General features: G+C 43.5%; 1 protein-coding gene and 1 long non-coding RNA gene across 3 annotated transcripts in view; one reads left to right on the top strand and one right to left on the bottom strand.

The window, feature by feature from the left end:
* Nucleotides 1-168: 168 nt before the first annotated feature.
* LOC140915020 (uncharacterized) lies at nucleotides 169-8,685 on the bottom strand. The gene is made up of 2 exons (XR_012160072.2): nucleotides 8,559-8,685; nucleotides 169-2,553 (listed from the first exon to the last, which is right to left on the bottom strand). It is a non-coding gene; the product is annotated as an uncharacterized LOC140915020 (long non-coding RNA).
* The window catches only part of VWA2 (von Willebrand factor A domain containing 2), an 80,597-nt gene continuing 79,997 nt past the window's right edge, over nucleotides 8,100-8,699 (top strand). For both annotated transcript variants that reach the window (XM_073354301.2, XM_073354299.2), the window contains exon 1: nucleotides 8,100-8,248. The gene's annotated coding sequence lies outside the window, so the exon portion shown is untranslated. The remainder of the gene's footprint in view (nucleotides 8,249-8,699) is intronic.

Genomic DNA, 8,699 nt, shown 5'->3' with positions numbered 1-8,699 from the left:
CATCTCATGCTGTTCTTCCCTTTCTGTGGACCCATCCTCCTGCTGATTTGTATGTAAATGGGTCTTCCATTGTTTTTGTCACACCTTGCTGAATTTTGTTGGAGATTGATAACCTCCTTCCCTCCCTCTGTCTGGGATAGTACCCGTATATCAACTACACATGACCTGCATGGTTCAAATACCTTTTATTCACAGACTTCAAAGCATAATGTTAGTGAGTATTTATAATTTCTCATATAGTGTTAGTGCATACATTTCATTGTGTTAGTCTTTCATAATAGACCTTACTTGATGCACTTTTATAATACAACCAATTGTATACGATATTATTGTAGTTGAATTCCAGACCCTCATCTTTATAGCCCAAATTTTCCTGCTGGGGTGTTGACACTATGTTGTCTTGTCCCTTGATTATTAGCTATGACTATGTCTACACTACCGTGGTAAGTCGACCTATGCTATTCAACTCCAGCTACGTAAATAATGTAGCTGAAGTCGATGTATCTTAGGTTGATTTATCGTGGGGGGTCGACAGGAGAAAGTCTCCTGTTGAATTACCTTACTCTTCTCCTCAAAGGTAGAATACAGGGGTCGACTGGAGAGAGATCTACAGTTGATTTGGTAGGTCTTTATTAGGCCTGCTAAATCGACTGTTGGTGATTTGGTCTCAGAGCGTCGATCCCCGCTGTAGTGTAGTCCTTCCCTGTGATTATGCATTGCTTGCCAAACATATTAAGAACATATCCATAACTTTGTGCACACTTCATACATACATCATGCAAGAATATTAGAGACCGGTGTGGTGTTAGTTTTTCAGTGATATGCTACATGTCCCCTATTGGGTACATATCCTGACAACAGTGTGTTAGGTGCAGTGAGCATGCCAGGCCTGACGAGTTACTGGCACAAAGTAGTGCATCACAAATGGACCTCTGTCTCACTCTGGGTACTAATGTATTGTCCAACACAACAATATGAAAAAACATACAAGGGTAGTTATCAAATAAAATGGGAGATCAAAGTTGAGCTGCTGTTGAATTGCAGTAGTTACAGTCTAAAGTCTCATGGTATTATTGTGTGAACTCCAGATACCAAACCATACATGTTTCCAGAAAGGGAGTTAGAATGTGGGGTGTAGCCGGTCAGAGATTCCATGACTGGTTGGCTATCAGTAAGTAACTCATGGATGGCATTTGGTTGTTAGGCAATGTCTGCGGTAAACTGTATGCTGTGGTGTTTTTTGTAAAAGTTGTTAACATTTCCTACTGTACAGTATTTGAAAATTTTAGGCTGTCTATTGTACATTTGTGGAAAAGGAGTGAATTGCTATCTTAATGTTGCAAGGCATAATATTGTATCCAATCAATTGTATGTTGTTATTACTCTTTATGCATTTATAAGTTTCTACCCTTAGTACACAGGTGAACAATACCAGACTCATTAGAAAACAAAAATAAAACCAGTTCTACTGCGGAGGGAGAAAGAGGAGAAAAAGGAGGGCAATACAGTCTTAAAATGTATATTAAGCTAGCTAGCAGGGTCTCCATCTAAAATCGGAGAAGATGCCAACATTCTAAGTAACAGTTGTGGGCACCCAAGTCCCAGTCAAGTGCCTTCAACACAAGTCACGAGACCATATTTTCTTTCAACAGGCCTTCTCTTTTCTTGTCTTAAACCTTGTCTGCGCTGTAACGCTTTGTGCTGTTTTCATTGGATCTTGCAATCAGACCAGTCTCACGCCATGTCAGTATCTGAATAGGAATTTTCCAATAAGTGGTGGTATTTCACTGGTGACTTAAGGAAGGTGCCATCTACTTTTCTTACCACTGGGGCACCATGGAGTTACATGTCCTGCTAGACACAAAACCCTGGTCCTGGACACTTGTGCTTATGAGAGTTTCCATAGTAATATCTTTCTTTGAAAAGCAGAGGTGTTAACTCTAGTGTTTTGGGCAAATAACTCAGGTAATTGCTTTCCACTTACATGTATTTCCCCCCTCCGAATTCAAATGGAGGAAGACAGTCACTGTTTCAGTTCTAAACTGTGCAGTATTGTGTACTGTCAAACAGTTGGGACTGAGGTAATTGCATTTCAATGGTGAATGAAGTGGCCCTTCAGTATAATTTGCTTCACAGTCTTTGTTTAAATGTCTCACAGTTTTTCTTAAACCTTTTTATCTTGCCTCCATATTTTCTTCCTCTCTTCAGTTTCTTCCTCCCCTATACAATCTGTTTTTCTTTCATTATTTTCTTTCTTGTGCATTATTTTTGTAGTGTCTAGTTCTTCACTAAGGGGTTTTTCCGCTTGCAATAAATTTAGTTCTTTATTAAACTCCTCTTGTCCTTTCTCCTAAACAAAGGACTGTGACTCTCTTGAATGTCTTTTGTAAGGAGTATTACCAGCTCCAGGGTGTGGCTTTACACAGGATAGAGAGAGCACTGCTGCCATAATCCTACAGTTTTTGTTCCTCTTTCAGATATTGCTTCTGCTCCCAGCAGTCAATTTTTGCTGGTCCTGTAAGTGGCCCGGTAAGATGTATTCCACTGTATGTCCTGTGTGGGAACCAAAGAGGGCACAAGGAGTTTGTTAATCTCCCACTTAAAAAGAAAATGGTACGTGTGATGTGCTGAAGAATCTGGAGCAGGCCTAGCAGCTGGGGGGGCGTGGGAGAGACGGAAGAAGAGAAGCATTTTAAAGTGATGGCGATGATTCAAATAGTTCATTATTTAATTTCAGACAAAAATTAGTTGTGGACAGTGATTTAAACCGTAAAATCTTCAGTCAAGAATTGTCTTTTATGTGTTAGTATAGTGCTTCCTATAATAGGAGCATATTATTCACTAGGGCCCATGAGTGGTAGTAGGTATCGTCCCTATTTTACAGATGAGAACACTGAGTCTGAGACTTTTTTTTTTTTAAAGTGATCCCAAATTGATGATTTCTTCTAGTAAATGGAGCTTACTTGCTAATTGACTTCTCCCTGGCAGCATTTAAACTGTATCATATAAGATATATGGATGCCAGGGATTCCCAATTTTCAGTGTTTGGTTCCAGCCTGTGATACACCCTCTGTCCTTGGGCAAGTGCCTTTACCCATCTGCCTCAGTTTCCCCATTTGTAAAAGGTTGAGACCTACCTCTGGTGTACATTGCAGTGACTAATCTGTAAAATAGCATTTTTGAAAAGTTAGTTGAATGCCAAGTATTAGTTTAGTATTTGTATTAATAATTTAAAAGGTGGGGAAAATGAAAGATATCCCTAATTTTGTATACTTATGGCTCAAATTCACTCACCTGTTGTAGGCGTGAGGTGTAGAGTTTCTTGTGGACTTTACCATTTTATGTATTGCTCCTTTGAAGAATTCAGTGAGCCCTGAAACCTATTCCTAAAACTAAAATCAGTTTCCCCTCCACTATAGGGTAAGGTATTAAATAGATCCAGGAGGTGAAAAGTAATCAGTCATTGGAGTTGTCAATTAAAAACAGTTTAATCCTAAAATACCCAGAAAAGAAAACAGAATAAGGAGGATTTGATCTAGTAATGGAATCCACTGCCTATTAAATATAGCTCCTGCTACTGGAATAAATTTGCTAATACACTTAAATAGATCCCAGTATATTCTTAGAGAAGGGCGGGGGTGGGGAGGGATAAGACGGTTTATAATTATTTCAGTATTAAAAGTGTACTGAAGTTGTTGGTCTTAGGAACATGGAAAGGTCCTGTAATGTAGTGAACTGTAGAAGACTGGATCCTGCTCCCCCTTAAGGTGATGCTAAATCTGCCATTGATTTTTAGATCAGATATTACCCTGTAGTCTACTGTAGGTAACCACAATCAGCTGATCCAAGAGCAGCAGCATATTGTCCAAGAGAAGCTATAATCAGACCTCCATTATTAAAGAGATGGGCATGGTGACCGTCTGAAATTACTTGTAAGAGTAGACACACCACCCTTCCTCAAATGAAGCAACCTTTGCAGGGATGTGAAAGCTTTAAATAAGGGATGTAGATCTGATCTGATTTCTAGAGTTGTGTTGGTTGAAATTTACTTGAAAGTAGCTTTTCAACTGAAACTGCCATTTTGGTCAATTTTCAGTTTTAGTTATAGAAAACTCAAAATATTTTCTCTACCTTCTCTTCCTCTTTTTTTGCAGGGGAATGAAGAGGGGAGAGAGAAGGGAGGAGAAAATAGAGAAATATTAATCTTTTGTTAAAAAGCTGAAAAACTCCACTAAAATCCAACAGATTGAGACTTTGATTTAATTTGAAAAAGTTCATGGAAAATACACTTTTGTCCAATCAGCTCTATTTTGGAGCATTTTCCTTCAGGTATTTTATTAAAGGGAGAATTGGCATAGAAATAGAATAGTTAACTGCTTCTACGTGAAGCAAACAAACTCCTGTTAAAAAGTAGATTGTACGTTGCTTGTGGATGTAAAGAAGAGCACAGCCAAGTTCCACTCTGTTTCAACAGCTCTGGAACACAAGAATTAACATTGCTACATCTTCTCAATAAATTTTGCAGTCAGGTCTTACTAGACTGTGGGACGCTTAAAAGGAAGACATTTATGATTGTGAAAAAGTTTTGTCTAATGCACATTCTTTGTTCTTTCTTGATTCATTGTCACCCAGTGGAACAGTAGGCGTACTTTAGATAGGCTTACTGTGCTCTGCAGATATTAACTAATGAATCTGCATAGCTCCTTTGTTTACTAGGTAGGTGTTAACCCCATTTTAACCCATAGATGAAGTGAGGATGAGATGAAGTGACTTGGTCAAAGTCACAAAACAAGTCAGTACCATAGTTTAGCAAAAGAACTCAGGACTAAGGGTGTGCGAATAACCAATTTTTCTGTTCAGTGGCCAAATCAAAAATAATTTTACAATTGTTTTGGGTTAAACAATTTTTTGTTGAATTGTTGAGGTTATTTCTTTACCTTTTTTATATAAAACAAAGTAAATTTTTAAATGAAAAGTTGTTTTGAATTGGAAAAATTAAATCTTTTGAGTTTTCTGATTTTGTTTTGACCAAAACTGCGGTAAATTCAATACAAAGTTGCCAAATGTTCCAGTTGACCTGACTGCGTGTTTGGTTTTTTTTGTTTTTTTGTTTTTTGGCAAAGTTTTATCCAAAAAATTTTATTCAGGCACTTCCTGGCTCCCAGAACAGTGCATTATTTCTTCTCTAGATGATGTCTTGCCTTTATTTTGACACTGGAATTCATCCTTGCTCTGGCAGGACTCTTTCCTTTTTTTTATTAACGTGAGGTAACATACTTTCTTTTAGACCCCATCTGTTTCTTTCTGTGGTGTTGTCATCCTCTAAATTTCCGTATGCCTTCAGTATGCCTTCTTCATCTGACATAGTGTCCCTGAGCTGCAGAGGCTGCAGGTTCAACTGGGAAAATGGGGCAACTCAGTGCCCAAGAGGAATTGCTGCTCATCAGATCAATGCTGTATTCTCAGTCTGCTTTGACACAGTCGACTGCTGCTACTTTGCATGCTGTTTGTCATACAGCAGGCTGAAGAAACAGCCTGATTCCAGAGCCCATTGTGAACCATTGCCACAGCTGAGCTGTACGTACATTTTCTCTTCCACTGCTATCATACAAGTTTTAGACCATAGTGCAGGGCATTCTAATAGAGGACTTTGTAAGCTGTTCTGGTACATGAAGACAATCTTGGATACTTTAGCTTTAAATATATTCTACTGTGTGGGTTTGTTTCATTTCAACCTTAGGGGCTAATTCCGTTCTCTAAATGTAAAGCCAAGGTACCTTAAGAGTGTTGAAAATTATCACCTAGATCAGTTGCTAGCTTAATACAAAAACATGAGTGATCTTTGAACATGGCTGAAGGCAGTGTTTCCTAAACTTTTGAATGTTGAAACTCTCTTTGGGAAATTAAACCAAATGTTGTGTAGTGTTCACACCCTGCTATTGCTGCAGGGTGCTAGGCATGAGAACGTGATAATGAAATGGACTATAAACAATTAAATTGTCCTCTCCGGTTTTTAATGGCTACATTGAGAGAAATGTAAAAACAGTGAAATATAAAACTGATATTTAAAATTTTCCACCTAAATTGAAAATATATTAATCTTAACATGGGACTGGTGAGTTGGAGGAGCCAGTGCCTTATTAAACTAACAGCTCAGTCATTTGCTGACATAAACTGTGATAGTAGAACCCCTAAAGTTATGTGGTATCAGGACACAAACACATGTTGGAGTGAGGGCAGACAGACTTGCACATAGTTCAGAATCATATAATTTAGAGGAACATAATCCAAAGTGTAACGGTGAGATACAAAAATGGGAGTAAATTGTATTGAGGAGAGCACTTCTGAAAAGGAATAGGGTTTAAGGGAATGTGGAAGGGACAGACTGAGAGCTTTGATGTACAGGAAAAGGGGTGGTCCAATTGTTGGGTGTATCCTCCAAGTTATAATAACTTGAAGAGTAGGAAAGAGAGTTGGGAACAAATCTCCCCAGATGGGTTAGAGCAGGGGTGGCCAACCTGAGCCTGAGAAAGAGCCAGAATTTACCAATGTACATTGCCAAAGAGCCACAGTAATATGTCAGCAGCCCCCATCAGCTCCAGCATCCCCCCGCCTCCTGCCAGTCAGCACCTCCCGCCTGCTGCAATCAGCTGTTTCGCATGTGCAGGAGCCTCTGTGGGGGAGGACCAAGGCCATGGCAGGCTTGGGGACAGGGGCCGGGGCCGTGGGGGCAGGGCCTGGGGCAGAGCCAGGGTTGAGCAATGAGCACCCCCTGGCACAGTGGAAAGGTAATGGCTGTAGCTCCAGCCCCGGAAGCAGCACCCATACAAGGAGCTGCATGTGGCTCCGGAGCCACAGGTTGGCTACCTCTGGGTTAGGGCCACTAAGCACAGTGGAATGAGCACTGCACTGCTTTGTTGCAGAGGGAGAGGGAGACCATGATTTTTCTGTGGCTGTATCAGTTTATCAGCCTACCAACTTTGCTCTGCTAGCCAATGACTGATGATGTCCCTTCTGCAAATTGTAACTTCTTCCCTTACGGCTTGCTGATGAACACATGGATTAGTGTGTGAGACACTGAATGAGAAGTAAGCAAGGGTGGCACACGGAGCCAGCACAACAGACTGGCTCTGGATTTAACCAGTACAGTCCTTATTCTACAAGTGTTTTGCATTGCAAGAGCTCTACAGCCATGCCAAATCCAGTGCAGGCTAGGGGAGAGGACAGAGGAACCACCAGAGAAAAGAGTCAGAAACCAGTGAAACAAGCTTGACATCCTAGTTCTGATCAGACATGCCAAACCAGCAAAAAACCCCATAGAAATTGGGCTTGGTTTTGGCTTAGTTGTCTTGTGAGTTGCTTGTTGGCTAGTTTTTTGCTTGTTGTAACCTGTTGCTTCTATTTTTTTTATCAGCTCCTGGGGGGGCAAGCAGAGGCAAGGAGGGGAGAGAATCAGGGGTGCACAGCAGGCCCACCACAGTCCCAGCCTGCAGGCCGAGGGGATCTAGTCACATAGAGTGTTGGGGTTCTTAGGGATTGGCTTGTTTTGGCCTTGATTTTTGACTTATTGTGAAAGTCGGGGTGCTTATTTACTGGCAACTGTGCTTCTAATCCCTGGGCCAGTGGGACCGGAAAATACCCATTTTTACTGATATTTGATACAATCGACTACTCTTCACATTTATTTGAATTTGGATGCAAGGGAGGCATTTAAGACAGCCCTTGCTGCCCCATTCCCCCTGCCCTGGGGTGCAGTTGTTTGTTACCAGGCCTGCCCTGCATTTCATACTTCAAAGGTCCCTGAGTCTCTGGGTAGTGAAGCCCTGCACTGGAGGTCATCCTCTGCATGCTCAGAGGCACCTGCATTTCAAACTAGGCTGCCCAAAGCCGCCAGGAAGGAGGAGGCTCTGGCGGAGAGTGGTTTGCTCAGTGCTCAGGCCCTGGCCTGGCTTTGCGGACCCAGCTGGTGGAAAAGTCCGGAGAGATCTCTCTTTCCCACCCCTCCCCGGCTTGACTTGGCTCCGCGCAGCACCTGCCCCCTCGGCCTGCGCCGCAGCGCCCCCTGCAGCAGAGAAGAGGGAGGGCCGGGGGAAGGCAGCGCCGCGCTTCCGAACCTGCAAGCGGCATAACCAGCGGGAGCTGCGTTCAGCTCCCCCGCGCCTCCGTCGGACGGGTCGCTGCCCATTAGCTTCCCCAGGGAGCGGAGCCGTGGCGATCGGGGACGCCGCGGGCAAGCGCGGCGGACTTGGTAAATTACAAGCGTCTGGCGTCTCCCCTCCCCCCCCCCTTACCTGCACTAGAACCGGTGTCTGGGCAGAGGTGCTGCACCCGCCCCGCCGCCGGTGACAAAAGGCTGGAGCCTCCCCTCTGGGTGCAGCTGCTGGGGCTGAGCAGGCAAAAGACCCGGGATTGGGGCGCGTGGGGGCCCTGCCCGCAAGCCCGGCGGGGGCGGGGGGGTCAATGAGGGGGGTATTTGTCTGGCACGAAGGCTCTTCTCCCGACCCAGGGCGGCGTGACCCGGGCAAATCCCTGTCCCCCTTGTCTGCCTCGGTACCTGCCTGGCGGGAGACGTGCCGGCTTCCTGGGTGGGTGCGTGCGGCACATGGGTCCCTTCTCTGTAAGGTGAGCCAGGGCCGGATCGCTTGGCTCCAGCGAGCTCTGCCGCTTTGCTGGGGCGGCTGCAGGCTGCTCGGTGTCCC

The sequence above is a fragment of the Lepidochelys kempii genome, chromosome 7 (assembly GCF_965140285.1).
Source record: "Lepidochelys kempii isolate rLepKem1 chromosome 7, rLepKem1.hap1, whole genome shotgun sequence".
NCBI lineage: Eukaryota > Metazoa > Chordata > Testudines > Cheloniidae > Lepidochelys > Lepidochelys kempii.
The sequence above is the reverse complement of the archived record's forward strand: the minus strand, read 5'-3'. Positions and strand labels throughout refer to the sequence as shown.